This window comes from Choloepus didactylus, chromosome 23, assembly GCF_015220235.1.
Source record: "Choloepus didactylus isolate mChoDid1 chromosome 23, mChoDid1.pri, whole genome shotgun sequence".
Taxonomy (NCBI): domain Eukaryota; kingdom Metazoa; phylum Chordata; class Mammalia; order Pilosa; family Megalonychidae; genus Choloepus; species Choloepus didactylus.
In genome coordinates, this window is record NC_051329.1 from 23,773,804 (window position 1) to 23,801,202 (window position 27,399).

A 27,399-nucleotide genomic window follows, 5' to 3' on the forward strand; every position below is an offset into this window, starting at 1 on the left:
GAGTTTACCTGCAGAGTTGGCTTAGAGAGAGAAGCCACATCTGAGCAAGAAAAAAGGTTTTCTGGGGGTGTCTTAGGCCTAACTGTAAATAGACTTAGGCTCTCCTCTGCAGTAACAAGCTTCATAAGGCAAGCCCAAAAATCAAGGGCTCAGCCTACCCAACTAGTGGTCCCCAATGCTTCCAAGAATATCAGGAATTCCCCAGGCAGGGAAGTTTAATATTAACATGTTTCCCCCCAGACCCTCAAGGGGGATTTTATTCTCTGCCCAAATTACTCTGGGATTTATCAGGGCTTCACACTAACCTGTAAAAACCAAACAGATCTCATCCCCTATTCAAGGTTCCATATAGCTGTGGTGTTTGAATAAGCTGACAATACAAGTTAAATAATATAGTCTGCTACAGAAAATATAGATTTTGCAACAAATCAATATCTCTTCCTTTGTTCTCACATAGAAGTCGAAGTTTTAAAACACAATGAATATCGTCCTTTACTCTTTACTCTCATTTACCTTAGTTTCAACCTAGTCCATTTCAATCATGTCTCTAATTGAAGTCTGAAATCTTTGTCATCCTTCTTATAAAATTTAGTTTTATTGAGATGTATTCACATACCGTACAATCATCCACAGTGTACAGTCAGCTGTGCACAGCACCATGCTGCGGTTGTGAATTCACACTGTGCAGTATGAACGGCCGGTCCAGCAGCCTTTGCAGCTGCACACACCAGACAGCAACTGCCCCATGGGGTGGTTTCCCTTGTCCAGGTCATCGCTCCTCTAGTTTTTCTCTTCCCCTTTCAGGAACAGGGAATTGGCTCCCTTGGGTGGTTCCCACAGATCCTTTGAGTTCCATGAACACTTGGCCCAGGTGAGGTGGGAGATGCTGCGAGTGGGCTCGGGGACAAGGGCAGTTGGGCCTGGGAATCAGGGAATGAGGGATGGGACATTGGGGGGCCTGGAGGCAGAGCAGTGGTCTGGGGTGTGGGAGGGGTGTGCCCCCACCTGGGCAGTGATTGCTGAGGGAGGGGTGCGGGAGGCTGTAGGATGTGAACAACCAGGGGTGAGCAGTGCGGGAAGGAGAAAGGAAACTCACTGGCATGGAGAGGGGTGGGTGGTCCACAGGGTTCACAGGGGCTGGGGAGGCCTTTCCAAGCAGGAGTCCTGAGATGCTGGGATTCCTGGGAATCATCTGTCCATGGGCCGGTGATGCAGGCCATATGGGGAAGCATCTGGTATGTAGACAGACCCAGGCTGAGATGTCTGATCCATGTGTGCTGGGGGAGGATGGTGGGACATAGCCCTGCAGTGACACAAGCAAGTCTCCTTCTTTCAGCAGTACCGTTTCACTTGGGGGCCTCAGGGGGATCAGAAAAGATGACCTTGGCTGACCTTGGTAAAGGGGAACTCATCTGAAGATTGCCTGGGTCTTGCAAGACTGGGAAGGATGGGGCCAGCCCTGGGAATGGTCTGCAATTGCTGCCTGGATGGAGAATCCCTGAGGCGACCCTGCTCTCCTGGAGGGACCAACTAGGGCTCCAGTCCCTGAGAGTCCCAAGCAGGTGAGAGAGCCACAGGCCTGCTCCTGGCTGATGCAGGGAGGGGAGACTGGCCTTTGGGGCTTCCAGGTGAGTTCCCCACCAGAATCCCCCTCCCTCGACTATTAGACTTTACTAAGGGGATAATCCCAGTTTCCCAAGTTGGAATTGGGGTGGGTGCTGTGGCCACCCAGACCCCTTTTGCCCTCATTGTCCCCTTGGTATGAGGAGAATATTATCCAAAGCCTTCACAAATTTTCATCCATAACATTCAGCATCCAAAGTTATGAAGCATAATTTTAAAAAAGACTGAATGACAGGTTATTTGAATTAAAATGTTTTAAATATCATTGGGCTGTACAAGAGAAACAGTAAACCCTCATGTAAACAATGGCCTAGAGTTGATAGTATAAACATAAGTTACTGTTTCATCAGTGGTAGCAAAGATACCACAGTAATGCAAAGTGTGGATAATAGGGAAAACAGTGCTAGAGTGGTGGACAGTAACTTTGTATTTCCTGCATGATTTCTCTGTGATCTTTTAAGTTCTCTAATAAAAACATATAGATATAGCTTCATTTTGAGTGACCCAGAATAAAGTGGGCAGAACAAAGATGACCGGGTGGAAGTTGTGGGAGGCAGGGGTCTGCTCTTGGATGGTTGCCAAATGTGCCATCTTCCAGGGAGGTGGTGAGCAGCCTGGGGTTGCGGGTGCTGAGACACCATCGGGGGCAGGAGGGTCAGACCCATAAGGCCTTTTCCACAACCGGAGCCTGCAGTTCTGTGGATTGAAGGCCACATTTTTCTGTTTGATGTAAAAATTATATCACATGACTTATTTCCAATTTTCCCGGTACTCCCAGAAAACCATATGTAGCTTTAAATGTGAATAACTGCTAAGGAGACCCCAGAGTGGGAGGGCTGAAATGGAAGCCTGTGTAGACAGCATTGGGGGACAGGGGGAAACCATGGTGTCAGCAAAGAACTGGAGCAATGAAGAAGGAGTGAAGCAAGGAGGGGCACTGAGGACCAGCAGACAGCAGTGTCCAGTGGGAGGAGGGCTACAACAGGTGCTTGCCTTCAAGGCTGAGGCAGCCAGCATGGCAGGCAGGGCCATGGGCCAGTCCAGACAGATCTCTCCTCAGCACAGCTCTCACGAGCTCGGTCCAGCTGCACTGGCTATTTTTGCCTCAAAGGCCTCCAGTGGCTCCTTTGGTTCTGGCTCACTGCCACGCCTGTGTCCTGGGCCACATCCATCCAGCCGGTGGCCGTGAGACACCATGCAGGCTGTGTGGGCCACCCTGCCCCTAACTCCTCCTTTGCCCTTTCAAACGCAGGCTGAAAAATGGAGTTGCTAGGAAAACAACCAGCTGCAACAGGGCTCTTCCCCCAGGAGCCACGGCTTCCCCTTGGAGGAGATATTTGACTCTGGAAACAGACTTAACACTTAGACCACACTTTCCCTGTGACTGACCAGGTACCAAAAGCTTTGCAAACATTCATTCAATCACCATAACACCAGAAGAAATTTTATTATTTTATTATTATTATTATACAATTTCATACGTGAAGAAGCAGAGAGGGTGAGTCAGTTGCCCACGGGCACACAGTTGAGACAGTGTGGACTTGGGTTTTGGATCCTGGCTGCCTTGTTCAGAGTCCACGGGCTTCATGCTCAAAGGTGGACAGTTGTGACAGGAGTTGGGCTGGAGAGAGGTCATCCAAGGGGCATGAAATGTAGGTCAATAACTGCTGTTGGATCAGTGGGGGCTTGAAGGTTGACAGCTGAGATAGGGATTCCACATGCAGGAGGGGGTCCAGGGGCCATTGAGGGTGGGTCCAAGGCTGCTGGTGGGTCAAAGGCTCTTGGGGCAGGGGTTCTGCAGGTGGAAAGTGGTCCAAGGGTCTCTGAATGTGGGTCTGAGGCTGCCGGTTAATCAGCGGGGGCTCAAAGATGGACAGTTGGGACAAGTGTTCTGCACATGGGATGTCAACCAAGGGTCTCCGAGTGTGGGTCCACACCTGCTGGTGGATCACTGGGAGCTCTAAGATGAATGGTTGAGGCAGGAGTTCTGCAGGTGGGAGGTGGTCCAAGTTCACCATGTGCAGGTGAGCAGCTGCCGGTGAATAAGTGTGGTCTCAAAAATGGACAGTTGGTGCATAGGGTCCTCAGGCAGGAAGTGATCCAAGGGTTGCCAAGCATGGGTCCATGACTGCTGGTGGGTCAGCGGGGGATTGATGGTGGACAGTTCTGACAGGAGTTGTGCACACTGAATGTCATCAATGACACAGTGAGTGTGGGCCCATGACTCCTGGTGGATCAGCAAGGGCTTGAAGGTAGATGGTTGGGTAAACTGTTCTGCAGGCAGGAGGTGGTCCAATGGTCACCAAGTGCAGGTCTGCAGCTGCTGGTGGATCAGCGGGGGTTCAAAAGTGGAAAATTTTTATTTGTGCTCATGGGAGGTCATCCAAGGAGCAACGAGTGTGGGTGCACAACTGCTGGTGGATCGGCGGGGGTGTGCCGGTTTGAATGTATTGTGTCCCCCAAATGCCATTATCTTTGTGGTCTTGTGGGCCAGAAGTTTTTGGTGCTGGTTAGATTTGTTTGGAATGTGCCCCACTCAGCTGTGGGTGATGATTTTGATGAGACATTCCCATGGAGGCATGGCCCCGCCCATTCAGGGTGGGCCTTGATCAGTGGAGCCATATAAATGAGCTGACTCAGAGAGAGGGAACTCATGGATTGCAGCTGGGAGTGATGTTTTGAAGAGGAGCAAGCTTGCTCGAGAGGAACGTCCTGGGAGAAAGCCGTTTTGAGGCCGTAGCTTTGGAGCAGACACTGGCTGCCTTCTCAGCTAACAGAGGTTTTCTGGACACCATTGGCCATCCTCCGGTGAAGGTACCCAATTGCTGAGGTGTTACCTTGGATGCTTTGTGGCCTTAAGACTGTAACTGTGTAGCGAAATAAACCCCCATTTTATAAAAGCCTATCCATCTCTGGTGTTTTGCATTCTGCAGCATTAGCAAACTAGAACAGGGGGCTTGAAAGTGGACAGTTGGGACAGGGGTTCTGCAGGCAGGAGGTGGTCAGAGGATTGCCAAGTACAGGTCCGTTGCTGCCACTGGATCAGTGGGGGATTGATGGTGGACAGTTGGGCTCCTGCAGGTGGGAGGTCATCAAAAGTGCATTGAATATGGGTCAACGACTGATTGTGTATCAGTGGTGGCTCAAAATTGGATGCTTGGGACAGGGGTTCTGCAAGCAGGGGGTGGTCCAATGGTCGCTGAGTGTGGGTTTGCAACTGCTGGTGTATTGGAAGTGGCTCCAAGGTGGACAGTTCTGAGACTACTTGGGCACACCAGTGGTCATTCAAGGGGCACTGAGTGTGGGTCCATGATTTCTGGTTGATCCGTGGGGGGTTGAACTTGCACGGCTGGGACAGGGGTTCTGCCGGCTGGAGGAAGTCCAAGGGTCACCAATTCTGGGTACATGGCTGCTGGTGGATTGGCAGACTTGAAAGTGGACAGTTCTGACTGTAGTTGTGCACACTCGAGGTCATCCAAGGGGCAGTGTGTTTTTTTTTCCACGGCTGCTGGTTTATCAGTGGGGCCTTGAAGGTGGATGGATGGAATGGGGGTACTGCAGCCAGGATATGGTCAAAATGACTCTGAGTGCAGGTTCATGGGTGCAAGTAGATCAACAAGGACTGGAATACGGACAGTTCTGACAGGAGCTGCATGCACACACCACAGGTCATTCAAGGGGCATTGAGTGTGAGTCCACAACTTATGGTTGTTCAGCAGGGTCATAAAGGTGGACGGTTGGGACAGGTGACAGGAGTTCCACTGGCAGGAGGTGTTCAAAGGGTTGCAGAGTGTTTCCACAGTTGCCAGTGGATCAGTGGGATCTCAAAACTGGACAGCTCTGACAGTAGTTTTACAAACTGGAGGTCATCCAAGGAGCAGTATCTGTTGTTCCATGACTGCTGGTACATCAGCACAGGCTGGAAGGTGGATGGTTGGGACAGGGCTGTGGCAGGTGGGAGGTGGTACAATGCAGACTGTGGGCCCATGGCTGCAGGTGGATCAGTGTAGGCTCAAAGGTGGACAGTTCTGACAGGACTGTGCGCACCAGAAGTCATCCATGAATCATTGAGTTTGGGTCCACGACTTCTGATGGATCAGCAGGGTCTTGAATGTGGATGGCTGGAAAATGGGTTCTGCCAGTGGGAGGTTGTCAAAGGGTCAGCCAATGCATGTCTGTGGCTGCTGGCGGATCTGCGGGGCTTTGAAAGTGGACAGATCTAACCTAAGTTTTGCACACCAGAGGTCATCCAAGTGGCCGAGTGTTTGGTTCCATGACTTCTGGTGGATCAGAGGGGGCTTCAAGGAGGATGCTTGGGAGACTGGTTCTGCAGGCAGGAGGTGGTCCAATGTTCACTGAGTACAGGTCCATGACTGCCAGTTCATTGGCAGGGGCTTAAAGGTAGATCATTCTGACATGCTTTGTGTAAACTGGAGGTCATCCAAGGGGCACTGAGTGTGGGTATATGACTTCTTGATCAGCAGGGGCTTGAATTTGGACCATTGGGACAAGGGTTCCACATGCAGGTGGTGGTCCAAGGGGCAACAGCTGGACATATATCAGTGGGGTCTCAAAAGAGCACAGTCCTGACAGGAGTTGTGTCAATCAGAGGTCATCAAGGAGCAGTACGTGTTCCATGACAGTTGGTCACTCAGTGCAGGCTTGAACATGGATGGTAGGGACAGGGGTTCTGCAGGTGGGAGGTGGTCAAAGCATCACCATGTGCATGTCCATGATGGCCAGCTGATTGGAAGTGGCTCAAAGGTGGACAGCCCTCACAGGTTTTGGAACAATGGATGTCACCCAAGGGGCATTGAGTGTAGGTCCACAACTTCTGGTTTATAAACGAAGGCTTCTGGTGTGCAGTTGGGACATGGGTTCTGCAGGGGTGAGGTTCTCCAAGGGTCACTGAGCATGGGTCCAAGGCTGCTGGTGGATCAGAAGGGGCTTGAAGGTGGACAGTTTTGACAGGACTTGTGCATACCATAAGTCATCCAAAGGGCATTGAGTGTGGGTACAGGACTTCTGGTTGATCAGCAGGGGCTTGAAAGAGGATGGCTGGGAAATGGGTTCTACAAATGGAAGGCTGTCAAAGGGTCAGTGAATGTGTATCCACAGCTGCTGGTGGATCTGCAGGGCTTTGAAAGTGGACAGATCAAACCAAAGTTGTGCACACCGAGGTCATTCAAGCAGCAGAGTGTTTTGTTCCATGACTTCAGGTGGATCAGTGGGGGATTGAAGGAGGGTGGCTGGGAGACTGGTTTTGCAGGTGGGAGGTGGTGCAATGGTCACTGAGGGCAGGTCCATGACTGTTAGATGATTGGCAGGGGCTCTAAGGTGGACAGTCCTGACACGACTTGTGCACACTGCAGGTCATCCAAGGGGATTGAGTGTGGATCCACAATTTCTTTTTGATCAGCTGGGCATGAATTTGGATAGTTGGGTCAGGGGTTCCACAAGCAGGTGGTGGTCCAAAGTACACAGCTGACCATGTATCGTTGGGTCATGAAAAAGGAAAGTTCTGACAGGAGATGTGATCATCCAAGGGGCATCCAAGGGGCAGTATGTGTTGCTCCATCAGTGTTGGTCAAGCAGTACAGGCTGGAATGTGGATGGATGGGACAGGGGTTCTGCAGGTGGGAGGCAGTAAATGCATCCCCATGTGCATGTATGTGGCTGCCAGTTGATCAGTGGTGGCTCAAAAGTGAACAGTCCTGACAGAACTTTTGCACACTGGAAGTCATCCAAGGGGCATTGAGTGTAGGTCCACGACTTCTTGTTGATAAATGGGGACTTATAGGTGTGTGGCTAGGACATAGCTTCTGCATGGGTAAGGTGCTCCAAGGGTCACTGAGTGTGGGTCCAAGGCTGCAGGTGAATCAGAAGGGTCTTGAAGGTGGACAGCTTTGAGAGGACTTGTGCATACCAGAAGTCATCGAAGGGGCATTGAGTGTGGGTCCAGGAATTCTGGTTGATCGGCAGTTGCTTGAAAGTGGATGGCTGGGAAATGGGTTCTGCAGTCGAGAGGTTGTTGAAGGGTTGGGAAATGCATGTCTGCAGCCACTGGTGTATCTGCTGACCTTTGAAAGTGGACAGATCTAACCAAAGTTGTGCACACCAGAGGTCATCCAAGTGGCATAGTTTTTGTTCCATGAATTCTGGTGGATCAGTGGGGGCTTGAAGGAGGGTATTTGGGAGACAGATTCTGCTGGTGGGAAGTGGTGCAATGTTCACTGAGGGCAGGTCCATGACTGCTAGATGATTGGCAGGAGCTCAAAGGTGGAGAATTGCGACAAGACTTGTGCACACTGGAGGTCATCCAAGGGGCATTGCATGTGGATCCATGACTACTTTTTAATCAGTGGGGGCCTGAATTTGGACAGTTGGGACAGGGGTTCCACATGCAGGTGGTGGTCCAATGGTCCACAGCCTTCCATATGTCAGTGGGGTCTTGAAAGAGGGCAGTTCTGAGAAGAGTTTTGTCAATTGGAGTTCATCCAAGGGGCAGTATGTGTGGTTCGTGACTGTTGGCCCATCAGTGAGGGTTGAATGTGGATGGTTGGGACAGGGGTTCTGCAGGTGGGAGGCAGTGGAAGCATCACTGGGATCATGTCCATGGCTGCCAGTGATTGGTGGTGGCTCAAAGACTGACAGTCATGACAGGACTGGGGCACACTGGAAGTCATCCAAGGGGCATTGAGTTTAGGTCAATGACTTCTGTTTGATCAAAAGGGGCTTGTAGTTGTGCATTTGGGTCATGGGTTCCACGGGCATGAGGTGGTCCAAGGGACACTGAGTGAAGGTCTAAGGTTGCCAGTGGATTGGCATCAGCTTGAATGTGGGCAGTTCTGACAGTACTTGTGTACACCAGAAATATTCCAAGGGGCATTGAGTGTGGGTCCATGATTTCTGGTTGATCAATGGTTGCTTGAGGATGGATAGTTGGGAAAGGGGTTCTGTAGGCAGGAGATTGTCAAAGGATCACTGAATGTGGGTCCGTGACTGCTGGTGGATTAAAGGGAGCCTGAAGTTGGACAATTCTGACAGGACTTGTGCACATGTGAAGTCATCCAAGGGGCATTGAGTGTGGTTCCAAACAGGGCACCGTGATGTTTGAATGGTCTTGGACTCCATTGCTGGGGGCCTGCTTCTGACTGCTGGTGAGACCTGCGATCAAATGCTTAGGTCTGTCATTTGTGGACAAGAAAAGGGGAAGGGAAGAAAAAAACCTGCCTCACAGCAACCAGCCAACTCTGTGCACAGACCAAGGTATAAAAATGGACTATTAAGTATTGCCTTGGTGGTTAGGAAATTCTGATGAGTCTGAGGTTGAGTGTGTAGAGAAACATAAACAAGACTCAGAATGGGTAATAGAGGCATTTGACAGGCTGGGGATAAAGGGAAGGAGGTACCTGTGGGGTCCCCCAGGGACATTCCTCTGGATAGTCCATTAGGGAACATGTTAAAACATCAGGCTGTTAGTGATTGGACCAAGGGAAAGGACAAAAAGAAAATGATTAAATATTGCTGTTACATTTGGACCAAAGAAAGCATTTTGCCACCTGATGTATTCTGGCCAAAATATAGGGCAGATAAGGATTGTCTCGCTTCCACCCTTGTACTTCATGTTAATGAAAAGAAACCTGTTTCCAAGGAGGAATCTGACTGTGCCATTTGCTGGCTGAAGGGAAAAGAGACCAGTTTTTACCCCATGAAAGTTAAAACTCCAGACCCAGAGACTGAATCTTTAGAAACTAAAGCCTGGGATGCCTTAAGTATTCCCCCACCTTTTGTCCCCCCCCAACCCAGGGCTGGGATGTTGGACCCTAAAGATCCAATGGAACCAGTCCAAGCCCCCAGGCAGGGAATCAATTGGTGCCAACTGATCCACTGGTTACAACCCACCAACAATTGAGAAAAGAATTGGAACAGCGTAAGGAAGATATACAGAATTTTCCATTTCCAGAGGCCCCTGAGGAAAGGAGGGTGAGAGAACATAAACCTGCTGAGTCTCTGTACCCTCTAACAGAAGTACCTATTAGACCAGGAGAAGTTGGTTATGTAAATGCCCCATTGACAAGTACAGAAGTAAGAAATTTCAAAAGGGTAATGAAATCATTAGCGGAAGACCCAGTGGGGCTAGCTGAACAATTAGATCAATTCTTAGACCCCAGTTTATACACCTGGTCCAAACTTATGTCCATACTGAGTATCCTCTTTATGGGAGAAGAAAGGGGAATGGTGAGCAGGGTGGCTATGAGAGAATGGGAGAGGCAGCACCTGCCTGGACAAGAGGTAATGGCAGCAGAGCAAAAGTTCCCCAATGTAGACCCCAACTGGGATAATAATGATCAGGGGCATAGAACACAAATGAAAGATCTTAGAGAACTCAATATACTGGGAATAAAATTGGCCATACCCAAATCCCAGAAGGCCTTTGAGGTAAATCAGGAAAAAGATGAGACCCCCTCAGCCTACCTGCAAATATTGAGGGACCAGATGAGGAAATACTCAGGAATGGACCCTTGTGATCCTGTAGCCTAGGGAATGCTAAAAGTCAGCTTCATAAAGGGATCTTGGCCTGCTATTCAGAAAAAGACCCAGAAAACGGACAGATGGCTGGATAAGTGAGTGATTGAAGGAGTTATTGAGTCTCAGAAAGTGTTTGTGAGAAGGGAAGAGGAAAAGCAGAAGCAGAAAGCCAATGTCATAATGAGCAAGGGTGACCACATGGTCAAAAAAAGATTAAGGATGAGGCAGGGAGGAGACAGGCAGAGACAAGATAGAGAAGTAGTCGGGACCAGTTGGAAAGACGTGGGGAGGAGGGCACAGAACTCTGCAGGGTGTTATCACCGTGAGAAACCTGGTCACTTCCAAAGGGAGTGCCTGAGTTCAAAGAAAGAAGGTCGGGTGATACCACCAATGAATTCTGAGAACTAGGGGTGTCAGAGGCACCTTACCCCAAAAGCCCACCAGAAGCCTTTAGTAAATCTAAAGGTGGGCGCATATCAAGAGGAAATGACACTTTGGGTGGACACCAGAGCAGCTCAATCTGTAAACCATCTCCCAAAGGGGATCGAGCTCTCTGGTGGTTCCCTCATGGTCTCAGGGGTAAAATGGGAGGGATTTAAAGTCCCCATTCTTGAGCCTACTAATATTTGTTGGGAGGATAACCAAATTGTGACCCCCTTGTTGTACATCCCAGAATCTGGGAGTAATTTGCTGGGAAGAGATCTGATAATACCCATGAGGCTGGATTTGGAAGTAAGGGATGGGCAGATAGGGGTTGTTTTAGTCCTACTCACTGTAGAAGATGAAAGGGACATAAGGAGGAAGTCTGGGTAAAGGAAGGAAATGGGGGGAGTTGCGAGTTCCCCCTATTAAAATCAAATTGAAGAAAGAAGGGGAAGTTGTTTGTCAGAAACAGTACCCCATCCCACTAAAGGGGAAGAGAGGAACTTCAACCCATCATCAAGGAGACCAGTATGTCCCCTTACAATACTCCTACCCATCCAGAAACTGGACAGTAGTTGGAGGATGGTACAGGAACTAAGGACCATTAATCAAATTGTCCGGGTTCGACACCCTGTGGTTCCTAATCCTTACACTCTCCTCAGTAAGATCCCCTACATCATAAATGGTTTAATGTAGTAGATCTGAAGGATGCCTTTTGGGCCTGTCCCCTTGGTCCAGAGAGTAGAGACCTGTTTGTCTTCGAGTGGGAGAATCCCTTCAAGGGTGGAGTCGGCAATACAAGTGGACTGTCCTCCCCCAGAGCTTCATGGAATCCCCTAACCACTTTGAACAGGAATTAGAAAAAGTCCTGGAAAAATTTCAATCCCATTTGAAATCACCCTTTTACAGTATGTAGATGATCTGTTAATATTGGGTAAAGAAAAGCAGGCAGTGGCCCAAGTTACAAAGAATCTATTAAACTTTTTGGAGATCAAGGGCTAAGGGTGTCAAAAAGTAAACGGCAGTTTGTGGAAAAGGAAGTCAGGTACTTAGGCCATCTCGTCAGTGAGGGTAAAAGGAAGATCAATCCAGAAAGATTTCAGGCCGTAATTGACTTACCTCTTCCCTGGACAAAAAGGGAACTAAAGAAATTCCTGGGATTGGTGGGGTACTGTAGATTACGGATAGACTCTTATGCATCTCGAGCTAAGAGGCTATACCAGAAACTGTTGGAGGAGGAGCCGGATGAATTAGAATGAAAAGAGGGGGAGGTAATGTCCTTAGAGGAGCTCAAAGGAGCACTGGTGCAAGCTCCTGTTCCAGCCCCTCTCCCTCGAGAAACCTTTCCACCTGTTTGTTACAGTGGATGAAGGAATAGCCTTAGGGGTACTGACCCAAACTTGGGGAGGCCAGAAGAGATCCGTAGCCTTCCTTTCTAAAAGTTTGGACCCTGTCTCTAGGGGATGGCCTGGGTGTTTTCAAGCTGTTGTGGTGACTTCTCTCCAGTTGGAAGAAAGTAGGAAATTAACCTTTGGAGGGGAGTTAGTGGTCAGCACCCCTCATCAACTCAGGACTATTTTATCTCAAAGGGCAGGGAGATGGCTGACTGATTCCCAAATCCTGAAGTATCAGGCAATTCTAAGGGAAAAAGATAACTTTGTCTTAACCACAGATCATAGCTTAAACACAGCCTCCTTCCTTTGGAAAGGGCCTGACCAAGCAGGAACTCCTAAACATGATTGTTTAGATTTAATTGAGTGTCAAACGCAAGTTCAGCATGATCTAGGGGATGTTCCCTTGCATTCAGGGGAAAAATTGTTCATAGATGGGTCCTCTAGGGTCCTTGAGGGAAAAAGGCACAATGGTTATTGAATTGTGGATGGGCTAACTTGTGAAGTAAGGGAAGCTAGCCGATTGCCCAATGAGTGCTCAGCTCAAACTTGTGAGTTGATGCATTAAGTCAAGCCCTCAAATTGTTAGAGGGAAAGGATGGTACAGTTTATACTGACTCTACGTATGCCTTTTGGGTAGTCCACACCTTTGGAAAGATCTGGGAAGAAAGGGGATTAATTAACAGCAAAGGGAAAGAATTGGTCCACAGGAAATTGGTAAAACAAGTGATAGTAATCTACCCTCATCTAGAGAGATATCAGTGGTGCATATAAATGGAAAACAGAAAGGTCATACTTTTGAGGCAAAAAGCAATAAGTTAGCAGATGAAAAAGCTGAGGAAGCCTCCCTCTGTCCCCCTTTAAAGGTATTGGCTCTGATACCTTCCATTCCTGAAGAGTTTGGGTTCCCTACATTCCTGCAAAAGAAATGAAAGAGCTGGAGCAGTTAGGAGAGACCCTAGATGATCAAGGGAGATGGCTCCTCCTGGATGGCAGACAAATGTTGAATAAACAAATAATGAGGGAGGTATTAGCAGTTTTACACCAGGGGAGTCATTGGGGAGTATAGGCCATGTGTGATCTGGTTCTTAAGCAGTTTGGATGTGTGGGCCTTTATACTGTAGCTAAACAAATATGTGAATGATGCATAATTTGCCAAAGGGTTAATAAGAAACTCCTAAGGAAACAAGTACAATGGGGAAGGGAACCAGATCTCAGGCCATTTCAGAGTATTCCAGTTGATTACACTGAAATGCTCCCAGTGGGGCGGCTAAAAGGCAATAAGTTAGCAGATGAAATTCCCTGTGGTTCTTGTAGACCATCTGACAGGTTGGCTGGAGACGTATCCTCTCACCTCAGCTACAGCATCAGGAACTTCCAAAATTATCCTTGAACAAATCATTCCCCCCTAAGGGTTAGTAGAAATTATAGATTCAGACAATGGTAGCCACTTCACCTCCCATATGCTGCAGAATGTTATGCAAGGCTTGGGTATTGCATGGGGTTTCCACACCCCCTGGCACCCGCCATCCTCAGGAAAAGTGGAGAGACTGAATCAAACCTTAAAGAAACATCTTTCCAAACAGGTCTTAGAAACCAGGTTACCTTGGACTAACTATTTACCTGTAGCTCTGCTAAGAATTAGAACTGCCCCTAGGAGAGAACTAGGGATCTCCCCCTTTGGAATACTCTTTGGATTACCTTTTCCAGGGCAAACTAGAAATCTCCCTTCCTTAGATTCAAAGGACTTCTTCCTTAAGAATTATGTTCTGGCTTTGTATTCTACTCTGTCATCCCTCAGGCATCACCATTTGCTGACCCAGACTTTGCCTCTTGAATTTGCCGTCCATCAACACCAACCTGGCAGTTGGGCCCTAATCAAGTTGTGGAAGGAATCCAAACTTCTAACTGGCCTAGAAGGGACATTACCAAGTTTTGTTGACAACTGAAACTGCATTCCAGACGTCAGAAAAAGGCTGTACTCACTACATCCAAGTAAAGGGACCAGTACCTGAACTGGATGATAAGTACCCAGCAACTCCGTCCAAATCCTGAAGAATATCACCAACCTCAGATCCCTTAAGGATCACTCTAAAAAGACAATAGCTGGGAGGGAATGTCAGAAAAAGGGAGGGGTGGATCAACCCTTTGTCTCCAAACCACCTGGTCTAGTGCCTTAGAAAACTGAAAAATGGGCAGTTTGAAGCTTAGCCTAGAAATAGTCTTAATTGCATTGGCGATAGTACAACAAGCCACCCAACAGGTGTGGTACCCTGTTACATTAATAGTAAATGTGACCTTAGGCCTAGACTCTGAAACTGTGCAGTTCAATGACTGCCAAGTAATAAACTGTGGAAATTTCAAACATCAGCAGTGGTTGAGAGGGGAAAATAAATATCTATGCCCAGAACTAGCTGGAAGTAATCCCCAATACCCCCCTTGGGCACATGGGCCTTGCCCCTCCTGGTCCTTTGTGTGGTGGACTACCCAATATCAGGATGGACTGACAGCACACTCTATTCCAGAGTAAGATAACCTTCTATAAAGGCAATATCCCACCAGATTGCCAAAACCTCCAGTGCAACCCAGTAATAATAACTATTAAAAAGGCAGATAGGGAGGCGGGGCAAGATGGCAGACTGGTGAGCTGTATGTTTTAGTTACTCCTCCAGGAAAGTAGGTAAAAAGCCAGGAACTGCGTGGACTGGACACCACAGAGCAATCTGTCTTTGGGCATACTTCATACAACACTCATGAAAACGTGGAACTGCTGAGATCAGCGAAATCTGTAAGTTTTTGCGGCCAGGGGACCCGCGCCCCTCCCTGCCAGGCTCAGTCCCGGGGGAGGAGGGGCTGTCAGCTCCAGGAAGGAGAAGGGAGAATTGCAGTGGCTGCTCTCATCGGAAACTCATTCTACTGATTCAAACTCCAACCATAGATAGACTGAGGCCAGACACCAGAGACTCTGAGAGCAGCCAGCCCAGCAGAGAGGAGACGGGCATAGAAGGAAAACAACACGAGAAGCTCCAAAGTAAAAGCAGAGGATTTTTGGAGTTCTGGTGAACACAGAAAGGGGAAGGGCGGAGATCAGGCCTTGAGGCGCATATGCAAATCCCGAAGCAAGGCTGATCTCTCTGCCCAGGGCACCTTTCCTTAATGGCCCTGGTTGCTTTGTCTATTAGCATTTCAATAACCCATTAGATCTCTGAGGAGGGCCGTTTTTTTTTTTTTTTTTAAATCCTTTTTGCTTTTTCTAAAACAATTACTCTAAGAAGCTCAATACAGAAAGCTTCAAAGAATTGAAATTTCGGCACGTCAAGTCAAGAGCAGAAATAAGAGAGCTCTGAGACAAAAGGCAATAATCCAGTGGCTGAGAAAATTCACTAAACAACACAACTTCCCAAGAAAAGGGGGGTGTCCGCTCACAGCCACCATCCTGGTGGACAGGAAACACTCCTGCCCATCGCCAGCCCCATAGCCCAGAGCTGCCCCAGACAACCCAGTTTGACGGAAGTGCTTCAAATAACAGGCACACACCACAAAACTGGGCGTGGACATTAGCCTTCCCTGCAACCTCAGCTGAATGTCCCAGAGCTGGGAAGGGGGAGCAGTGTGAATTAACAGAGCCCCATTCAGCCATCATTTGAGCAGACTGGGAGCCTCCCAACACAGCCCAGCAGCCCAGAACTGCCCTGGGGGGACGGCACTCACCTGTGACATAGCACAGTCATCCCTCAACAGAGGACCCGGGGTGCACAGCCTGGAAGAGGGGCCCACTTGCAAGTCTCAGGAGCCATACGCCAATACCAAAGACTTGTGGGTCAGTGGCAGAGACAAACTGTGGCAGGACTGAACTGAAGGATTAGACTATTGCAGTAGCTTTAAAACTCTAGGATCATCAGGGAGATTTGATTGTTAGGGCCACCCCCCCTCCCCGACTGCCCAGAAACACGCCCCACATACAGGGCAGGCAACACCAACTACACACGCAAGCTTGGGACACCAATTGGGCCCCACAAGACTCACTCCCCCACTCACCAAAAAGGCTAAGCAGGGGAGATCTGGCTTGTGGAGAACAGGTGGCTCGTGGACGCCACCTGCTGGTTAGTTAGAGAAAGTGTACTCCACGAAGCTGTAGATCTGATAAATTAGAGATAAGGACTTCAGCTGGTCTACAAACCCTAAAGAACCCTATCAAGGACAGCAAATGCCACGAGGCCAAAAACAACAGAAAATTATAAAGCATATGAAAAAACCAGACGATATGGATAACCCAAGCCCAAGCACCCAAATCAAAAGACCAGAAGAGACACACCTAGAGCAGCTACTCAAAGAACTAAAGATGAACAATGAGACCCTAGTACGGGATATGAAGGAAATCAAGAAGACCCTAGAAGAGCATAAAGAAGACATTGCAAGACTAAATAAAAAAATGGATGATCTTATGGAAATTAAAGAAACTGTTGACCAAATTAAAAAGATTCTGGACACTCATAGTACAAGACTAGAGGAAGTTGAACAACGAATCAGTGACCTGGAAGATGACAGAATGGAAAATGAAAGCATAAAAGAAAGAATGGGGAAAAAAATTGAAAACTCGAAATGGACCTCAGGGATATGATAGATAATATGAAGCGTCCGAATATAAGACTCATTGGTGTCCCAGAAGGGGAAGAAAAGGGTAAAGGTCTAGGAAGAGTATTCAAAGAAATTGTTGGGGAAAACTTCCCAAATCTTCTAAACAACATAAATACACAAATCATAAATGCTCAGCGAACTCCAAATAGAATAAATCCAAAAAAACCCACTCCGAGACATATACTGATCACACTGTCAAACATAGAAGAGAAGGAGCAAGTTCTGAAAGCAGCAAGAGAAAAGCAATTCACCACATACAAAGGAAACAGCATAAGACTAAGTAGTGACTACTCAGCAGCCACCATGGAGGCGAGAAGGCAATGGCACGATATATTTAAAATTCTGAGAGAGAGGAATTTCCAGCCAAGAATACTTTATCCAGCAAAGCTCTCCTTCAAATTTGAGGGAGAGCTTAAATTTTTCACAGACAAAGAAATGCTGAGAGAATTTGCTAACAAGAGACCTGCCCTACTGGAGATACTAAAGGGAGCCCTACAGACAGAGAAACAAAGACAGGACAGAGAGACTTGGAGAAAGGTTCAGTACTAAAGAGATTCGGTATGGGTACAATAAAGGATATTAATAGAGAGAGGGAAAAATATGGCAAACATAACCCAAAGGATAAGATGGCCGATTCAAGAAATGCCTTCACGGTTTTAACGTTGAATGTAAATGGATTAAACTCCCCAATTAAAAGATATAGATTCGCAGAATGGATCAAAAAAAATGAACCATCAATATGTTGCATACAAGAGACTCATCTTAGACACAGGGACACAAAGAAATTGAAAGTGAAAGGATGGAAAAAAATATTTCATGCAAGCTACAGCCAAAAGAAAGCAGGTGTAGCAATATTAATCTCAGATAAAATAGACTTCAAATGCAGGGATGTTTTGAGAGACAAAGAAGGCCACTACATACTAATAAAAGGGGCAATTCAGCAAGAAGAAATAACAATCGTAAATGTCTATGCACCCAATCAAGGTGCCACAAAATACATGAGAGAAACATTGGCAAAACTAAAGGAAGCAATTGATGTTTCCACAATAATTGTGGGAGACTTCAACACATCACTCTCTCCTATAGATAGATCAACCAGACAGAAGACCAATAAGGAAATTGAAAACCTAAACAATCTGATAAATGATTTAGATTTAACAGACATCTACAGGACATTACATCCCAAATCACCAGGATACACATACTTTTCTAGTGCTCACGGAACTTTCTCCAGAATAGATCATATGCTGGGACATAAAACAAGCCTCAATAAATTTAAAAAGATTGAAATTATTCAAAGCACATTCTCTGACCACAATGGAATACAATTAGAAGTCAATAACCATCAGAGACTTAGAAAATTCACAAATACCTGGAGGTTAAACAACACACTCCTAAACAATCAGTGGGTTAAAGAAGAAATAGCAAGAGAAATTGCTAAATATATAGAGACGAATGAAAATGAGAACACAACATACCAAAACCTATGGGATGCAGCAAAAGCAGTGCTAAGGGGGAAATTTATAGCACTAAACGCATATATTAAAAAGGAAGAAAGAGCCAAAACCAAAGAACTAATGGATCAACTGAAGAAGCTAGAAAATGAACAGCAAACCAATCCTAAACCAAGTAGAAGAAAAGAAATAACAAGGATTAAAGCAGAAATAAATGACATAGAGAACAAAAAAACAATAGAAAGGATAAATATCACCAAAAGTTGGTTCTTTGAGAAGATCAACAAGATCGACAAGCCCCTAGCTAGACTGACAAAATCAAAAAGAGAGAAGACCCATATAAACAAAATAATGAATGAAAAAGGTGACATAACTGCAGATCCTGAAGAAATTAAAAAAATTATAAGAGGATATTATGAACAACTGTATGGCAACAAACTGGATAATGTAGAAGAAATGGACAATTTCCTGGAAACATATGAACAACCTAGACTGACCAGAGAAGAAATAGAAGACCTCAACCAACCCATCACAAGCAAAGAGATCCAATCAGTCATCAAAAATCTTCCCACAAATAAATGCCCAGGGCCAGATGGCTTCACAGGGGAATTCTACCAAACTTTCCAGAAAGAACTGACACCAATCTTACTCAAACTCTTTCAAAACATTGAAAAAAATGGAACACTACCTAACTCATTTTATGAAGCTAACATCAATCTAATACCAAAACCAGGCAAAGATGCTACAAAAAAGGAAAACTACCGGCCAATCTCCCTAATGAATATGGATGCAAAAATCCTCAACAAAATACTTGCAAATCGAATCCAAAGACACATTAAAAAAATCATACACCATGACCAAGTGGGGTTCATTCCAGGCATGCAAGGATGGTTCAACATAAGAAAAACAATCAATGTATTACAACACATTAAAAACTCGAAAGGGAAAAATCAATTGATCATCTCAATAGATGCTGAAAAAGCATTTGACAAAATCCAACATCCCTTTTTGATAAAAACACTTCAAAAGGTAGGAATTGAAGGAAACTTCCTCAACATGATAAAGAGCATATATGAAAAACCCACAGCCAGCATAGTACTCAATGGTGAGAGACTGAAAGCCTTCCCTCTAAGATCAGGAACAAGACAAGGATGCCCGCTGTCACCACTGTTATTCAACATTGTGCTGGAAGTGCTAGCCAGGGCAATCCGGCAAGACAAAGAAATAAAAGGCATCCAAATTGGAAAAGAAGAAGTAAAACTGTCATTGTTTGCAGATGATATGATCTTATATCTAGAAAACCCTGAGAAATCAACGATACACCTACTAAAGCTAATAAACAAATTTAGCAAAGTAGCGGGATACAAGATTAATGCACATAAGTCAGTAATGTTTCTATATGCTAGAAATGAACAAACTGAAGAGACACTCAAGAAAAAGATACCATTTTCAATAGCAACTAAAAAAATCAAGTACCTAGGAATCAACTTAACCAAAGATGTAAAAGACCTATACAAAGAAAACTACATAACTCTACTAAAAGAAATAGAAGGGGACCTTAAAAGATGGAAAAATATTCCATGTTCATGGATAGGAAGGCTAAATGTCATTAAGATGTCAATTCTACCCAAACTCATCTACAGATTCAATGCAATCCCAATCAAAATTCCAACAACCTACTTTGCAGACTTGGAAAAGCTAGTTATCAAATTTATTTGGAAAGGGAAGATGCCTCGAATTGCTAAAGACACTCTAAAAAAGAAAAACGAAGTGGGAGGACTTACACTCCCTGACTTTGAAGCTTATTATAAAGCCACAGTTGCCAAGACAGCATGGTACTGGCACAAAGATAGACATATAGATCAATGGAATCGAATTGAGAATTCAGAGATAGACCCTCAGATCTATGGCCGACTGATCTTTGATAAGGCCCCCAAAGTCACCGAACTGAGCCATAATGGTCTTTTCAACAAATGGGGCTGGGAGAGTTGGATATCCATATCCAAAAGAATGAAAGAGGACCCCTACCTCACCCCCTACACAAAAATTAACTCAAAATGGACCAAAGATCTCAATATAAAAGAAAGTACCATAAAACTCCTAGAAGATAATGTAGGAAAACATCTTCAAGACCTTGTATTAGGAGGCCACTTCCTAGACTTTACACCCAAAGCACAAGCAACAAAAGAGAAAATAGATAAATGGGAACTCCTCAAGCTTAGAAGTTTCTGCACCTCAAAGGAATTTCTCAAAAAGGTAAAGAGGCAGCCAACTCAATGGGAAAAAATTTTTGGAAACCATGTATCTGACAAAAGACTGATATCTTGCATATACAAAGAAATCCTACAACTCAATGACAATAGTACAGACAGCCCAATTATAAAATGGGCAAAAGATATGAAAAGACAGTTCTCTGAAGAGGAAATACAAATGACCAAGAAACACATGAAAAAATGTTCAGCTTCACTAGCTATTAGAGAGATGCAAATTAAGACCACAATGAGATACCATCTAACACCGGTTAGAATGGCTGCCATTAAACAAACAGGAAACTACAAATGCTGGAGGGGATGTGGAGAAATTGGAACTCTTATTCATTGTTGGTGGGACTGTATAATGGTTCAGCCACTCTGGAAGTCAGTCTGGCAGTTCCTTAGAAAACTAGATATAGAGCTACCATTCGATCCAGCGATTGCACTCCTCGGTATATACCCAGAAGATCGGAAAGCAGTGACACGAACAGATATCTGCACGCCAATGTTCATAGCAGCATTATTCACAATTGCCAAGAGATGGAAACAACCCAAATGTCCTTCAACAGATGAGTGGATAAATAAAATGTGGTATATACACACGATGGAATACTACGCGGCAGTAAGAAGGAACGATCTGGTGAAACATATGACAACATGGATGAACCTTGAAGACATAATGCTGAGCGAAATAAGCCAGGCACAAAAAGAGAAATATTCCTAGTTCATGTAATCTTGGGTTCTATATATATCTATATCTATAGATATAAATATATATACATACACATACATATATATACATATATAATATACCTGATGCCAGATTTTGCATAAATACTACACCTGCTGTAAATATTAATTCCTCTAAGTTGTTTTAGAAAATTAGAGCAATGTATTAAAATCAGCTGTTAGGAAATTTCATGGTCTCACCTACAAAAACTTTTTTTTTTTTTTGGAATTAAACTATTATTAAATTGTATCTAACCCTGGACTATAGTTTAATTATACTCAATGCTGCTTAACCCTTCATACAGTAATTTTCCAATCTTTTTTTTAATGTGTTTTTTTTCAAAAAGTATCTTTATGGTTAAACCTGGAGCCAGGTATTTGACAGCTTTGAAAACAGGAGCTAGCTTTTCACAAGAATTCTGAAATAGTAGAGGATCCATCCTTTTCCTCACCTATCCCCTATGTTGTACACTTTGTGTTCTGTTTTTAGGTCCCACCATGCTGTTCTCCAAAGTCTTTATTGAATTCATACAGCAGATGTAGGGCTAACATGACTTTCATGACTTTCTCCAAAAATATCTGATGGCCTTAGAAGGCTTGGAAATAATCCATTTTTTTTACATGCTGTTTCCCCACAAATAAAAAAAAAAAAAAAAAAAAAAAAAAAAAGGCAGATAGACTAGTCCCTAGGGGCAGTAGCAGGGATCAAGTAGTTGACAGAATATATGGAATGGGAGCAGATGTCACTGAAAAAGACCCCCTGGGAAGGTTCTGAATACAGGTCCTCCCCTCCACATCAGCCACCGCCCCAACAATGTCTTCTCCAGTTAACTCTTCAGTGGCACCTGAGGAAACTTCGCTGGAGGCCAGTTCCCCAGTTCAGAATGATCCCAAGGTAATTAGAATACTCAAGGCAGAAAACTTAGAGCAAACCATAGAAATAGAAACATGATGTGGGGATGCAAACGCCTGGGTGAAATGGGTTAAATATAAAGATCCAGAGCCTAAACAAAAGCAACCACTTCACTTGTGCAACAGGCTGACCCAATGCTCAGATTGTACCCTTTCCCTTTGGTATGAAAAAGCACAAAAAGGAGTTCAAGTATATGGTGCTCCTTTTTCAGAATGCTTCTCCTGGTGAAAAGTGTAATACGTTGTCCCCCCTTTTCCCTCCAGTCAGGAGAGGAATCATCGAGGCCATACCAGCTTCCCACGTCAGTCCAGGAATCCACTCTGCCCGTCTCTGTGGATGGGGAGAGGGGCTCCAGGACCTCGGGACCATGGCCTTGTGTACCCAAGTGTGGAATGTGACTGAGGATAGTACTGGCAGCTTCTCCAGTTTAACCACACCCCGAGCAGACCTTTGGTGGTGCTGTGGAAAGGGCATCCTCTGACCGGTGTTACCTGACAAGTGCAAAGGGATCTGTCCTCTGGTTCACTCGGCCATCCCATTCACCCTGGCATTTGAGAAAGGGGAGGAAGTGAAAACCCAAGAGGAAAGGGAAAGAAAAAGAAACTTACCTGGTTCTTTCAATGACCAAATCTATTTAGACAGTATAAAAGTTTCACAGGCATTCCCAAACAAGTTTAAGGCTAGAAATCAGGGACCTGCAGGATTTGAGTCATTCTTGTTATGTTGGGTCACGATTAGTAATGTGGACTGCATTAACTACATATATTATAATCAACAAAGATTTATCAATAATACCAGGGATGCAGTTAGGGGCATCAGAGGCAGCTAGATGCTACTAGCTGAATGGCCTGGGAAAATAGAATAGCCCTAGACAGGATGCTAGCTGAAAAAGGAGGTGTTCGTGTAACGATTGGAAGTAGTTGTTGCACATTCATCCCCAATAATACAGCACCTGATGGAACCATCACCAAAACTTTACAAGGTCTAATGGCCTTATCTGAGGAATTAGGAGAGAACTCAGGTATTGATAACCCCTCACTGGGAGGTTGGAAGCCGGTTTGAAAGGTGGAAAGGGGTGGCGTTGTCCATCTTAACCTCTCTTATCAATGTAGCTGGAGTACTCATGGCAGTCGGGTGCTGCATCATCCCATGTGCCGGGGGGTTGACTCAAAGACTTATTGAGACAGCCCTAACCAAGCAAATGCTGGTTCAATAGAAGCAAAACAATCTGTACCCCATCAAGGAGGAGGATCTCTATGATGAGGAATGTGAGAAAGCTCTTCGTAGGTTTGAGAGACTGGAATGTGAAAACTAAAAAGTGTTTAAAATAAAGGGGAGATTTGTGAGAATGAGGTTAAGTTTAGCTTTCACACTGGGTCGGGGCAGCTCAGGGGTGGCAGAGAGCCAAGAAACCAAGCCGTATTTAGTGGCTGGTCCTCCTGTTTATCTGCCCACTGTCTCTGCAAGGTGGAGACTCAGGAGTGGAGGCTCCTCAAATAGCCTCATAATTTCTTACCAACTGGTTCTGCAGTTAAGGAGCAAAGGAAAGAGGCTACACAAGCATAGGAGTGGTGTCAGTGCCTTAGAAGGGTGTAACAGTTACAGTCAGGGGTGGAGACTTGTTTCAAATGTTTCTTGTTTCAAATGTTTCAAGTTTTGTAGGTTGCTTGTTTTAAATTTGCATGGGTTAGTTAGGCCTGTTGGATAGGCTGTAACCTCTGGAGTATCCAGCTAATGGAGAAACAGGGGAGGGACTTGCGTGTTAGGCTTAGGGAATAAATAGTGCTGTGGTCTATTGTTCGGCGTTCCAGCCACCACATTTTGGTTGCACGCCCATTCTTGCAAGATCATGAATAAATTCTTTTCTTCTCCACAATCAGGTGAGTGTTTATTCCTTTTAAAGTTTAGTACTTGTTTCTCACACCAAACAATGGGACAATATGAAATACTGGTGAGAGCATGAATGCTTCTAATGACCAGGTAACAAGCCTTTCAATTTTTTGCATATAATTCAGAAGGTGTCCAAAGAAGTGAGTGAAGCTGCTTTGAACAAAATTCTTTTCATTCCTATTGACTTATTTGTTATTCATTTCTCAGTATTATCCCCTAGAAAAACTAAAAAGAGAAATAAAATCAATGCTGAACCCTGTCTCATTCTAGAGCAATGATTCTCACTTGGGACAATTTTGTCCCCTAGGATACATATGTAAATGATTGGAAACACTTTTGATTGTCACACTTGGGAATGCCAGCAGCATTTAGTGGGTACGAGCCGTGGATATATCCTACAACACGTGGTGCAGCCCCCCAGAACAAGGAGTTATCTGGCTCAAAGGATCAGTGGTGCCAAGGTGGAAAAACCCTAGTTGAGCTGCGATCGTTAATTTCATGTTCCAATTGGCAGCTTGGCTAGGTTATGGTTTCAAGTTGTCTATTAAAGCAAACAGTGGCCTGACGGTTACTGTGGGGGTATTCCACAGATGGATTTATATCCTTAGTCAGTTGATTGCACTTATGGCTGATTGCATCTACTATCAACAGGAAGCTTGCCTTCAGGAATGAGAGAAATCTTCTCATTCCATCAGGTAGAAGTCTGAAAGTGAGAACTGAGGATTTTGCAGTCAGAAAGACTATTTCTACTTCAGACAGCCCACTTCTCCTGGAGAAGTCAATGTCACTTTCTTTACAGTTCCCAAATTGCAACCTGCCCTACAGAATTTGGGCTGGCCAACCCCCATGTTTACACGAGTCAATTCCTGTGAATATTTCCATAGATAGATAGATAGATAGATAGATAGATAGATCCCTATATAGTTATCTTTGCTGTCAGTTCTGTTCCTCTGGAGAACCCTAATTAAAAAAAAACAAAACAAAACACAAAACTGTTCCACACTTAGTCTCTATGACTTCCTTGGTAAACTTCTTCTAGGAAGAAGTTGGCATTTCTGAAAATAGTGTTTAGGCAGTTATTTGAAGAACTTTAATGAGATTAAGATTTAGTGATTTATTTTTCAAAAGAAAAAAGTTTTATTAACTACCACAGTGTTATAATACACACTTTAAACATACAATAGAGTATCCTTTAAATTTCATTTGGTGTTAAGAGTAACAAATAAACAATTTAAATTTTTGAATTAGGTTAACTGCTGCTTTTATATGTATGCATTTAGGAACATTGTATAGTTCTTAGAAGACCAGGAGTGTAACTTTATTTTGTACATTTAATAACTGAAAATATAAACAATAATTTAAAAATAATCAGAAAATACAGCAGAATAAAAAACATGTTTCTCAATTAAATATACAGTATAACATATAAACTTTAAGGGAAGAAACAAAAAAAGGAATTGGTGGATATTTAAGTACAGATTAACTAGATACCCCTCCAAAAAAAATCCTTTAAAAAGTAACATAAAACTTCTTATTTTCTATGACTAATTTCCATGTGTTTGGAGTATAGTCAGTATGGAAGTTATGTTGTTATGTCTGCATAAGTTATACCTGACCGGGAAAGTAGCACCTGTACTCTTAAATGTGTTAGATCATTGGTTTTCAATGTAGAATCACCACTAACCTGCCATTCTTCAGGATCAGGTTCCTCTTCGTTGATGCCCAAATCTGCAGGACTGCCAGCATTCTCTCCTGGGTGTAGCTGTATAGCTGTAAAATCTATAGAGAACACTGCCATTCTATGTAGATTTGGCAACTGACCAAGGCTTAGACTACCTGGAGTTGAAGGCAAGGCTCCACCTGCTGCAACTTCACCAACTGTGAGTGTCTGAACAGAAGTCCAAGTTATTTGTCGGGCAGCAGTATTTTGTATTTGCAAATTCTGTGAGTTCTGGACCCCTTGTATTTGAAATGTTTGCCAAGTGATTTGTCCAGAAGCGGTCACTGTCTGTGCCTGAATTACAAAAGTCCAGGATTCAGCTGCAACCAAAGATTTCACAAAACCTGTTGGGATATATTTTGACCACTGTCTTGTACACCATGGATTGTCTGCAGTGTAACACCTTGAATGATTTGGGCTTGACTGGTGGGCTGCCAAGACTATTGAAGTTGTAGATGTTAAACAATAGGCTGTGCTGTAGAAACCTGAATATTCTGAGCCTGTGTCTCTTCTGAAACAGGCAAGTGGGTATAAGTTCCCTGAAGATCTGAAGAACACACTTGCCCACAGAAGTGGTCAAGCTCTTTGTTTTGTTGTGATATACTTTTACTACCCATGGTAATAGACAACTCTGACAAAGAGATGTTGGCACAAATAAATCTGTATCAGTGTTAGTTTCATTGAGATCAGAAAAAACCCACTCAGCTGTCCTTTCTGAATTGTCTGAAATATCCATATCTTGTCCTGTGTTTATCAAATGTCCATCTGCCTTAATGCCTGCAGTCACTGTCTGAGAACTGCCTGAGGGTCCCTAACAATCTAAATGGACACTATTGATTGGTACAAAGGTAATATTTCCAGTCCGAGAGACACAGTAGCAACTACTTGGATTTGGCCAGGAAAAGATGAACCACCAATTGCAACTCCCTAGACCCGGACTTGAGCAGTCTGTGGTTTGAGATTCTGGATATTAGCAGGAGGAGTTTCAGAGACAGGTAAGGTTTGATTAGGGCCACGAATGATCTCAATTTGATGCTTTCTTGATTTATACCCCCATTATCTGAAGAGCTATGAAACTAATTTGAACCTCCTGACCATGCATTGACTGAATCTGTGGAATTACTAGATACTGAACATTGGACACTCTACCATCTGATGAATCCCATCCTGGTGCAACGGAAAGTATCTGTTGAATTTGCAAATTCTGAAAGGGAAGGACATACTGCCCCCTCTAGTAGCAGCACTCAGAATCTGTACTAGATGACCAGCTTCATCATTTATAATTGTAGGTGTTGGTGGCAAAATCTCCCATCTGTTTGCTGCTCCTGCTAACTGTGCAGAAGCCCAATCACCCCTTGGTGGCAGCGGCCGGGGCCCTGGCTGCAGGGCCGCCTCCTCCTCCTCATGGCCTGGGGATGGCGCCGGATCTTGCAGCAGGTGTCCCCAGCAGAGAGCGCAGTGACGGCTGAGTGTCCTGGGGGCCGCCGCCGCCGCGCCCTGTCCGTGCTGCTGCCGCTGCAGATACTCGGCGAGGCCGCCGCCGCCGCCCGCGTCCGGGACAGCCATTTCCTCCCGTGTCCCGGGCTTTGAGGGAGCGGCCCCCGGGTGTTCAGGGCCCCTGGGCGGGGCTCCCCGCCTCCTTACACAAGGAAGGAGGGAGTTCGGGGGCGGGAGAGGGTGCGGGGGCGGCGGTGGACTCCACGAGGAGAGGGGTCCCGGGAAGTTTTTATTTCCTGTTCTGATTGTGCGGGAAACACAAAAGGTCAAGATCTATTTTTGACAATTTTCGACTTCTTCCTGCAGAAGACTCTTAGTGGAGATATTGACCTTTCCC

The 27,399-nt window shown here is 45.1% G+C and overlaps 1 pseudogene; it reads right to left on the reverse strand.

Annotated features, from left to right (window-relative positions):
- LOC119519298 overlaps window positions 1-27,131 on the reverse strand; it is a 31,979-nt pseudogene extending 4,848 nt beyond the window's left edge.
- Window positions 27,132-27,399: the final 268 nt, after the last annotated feature.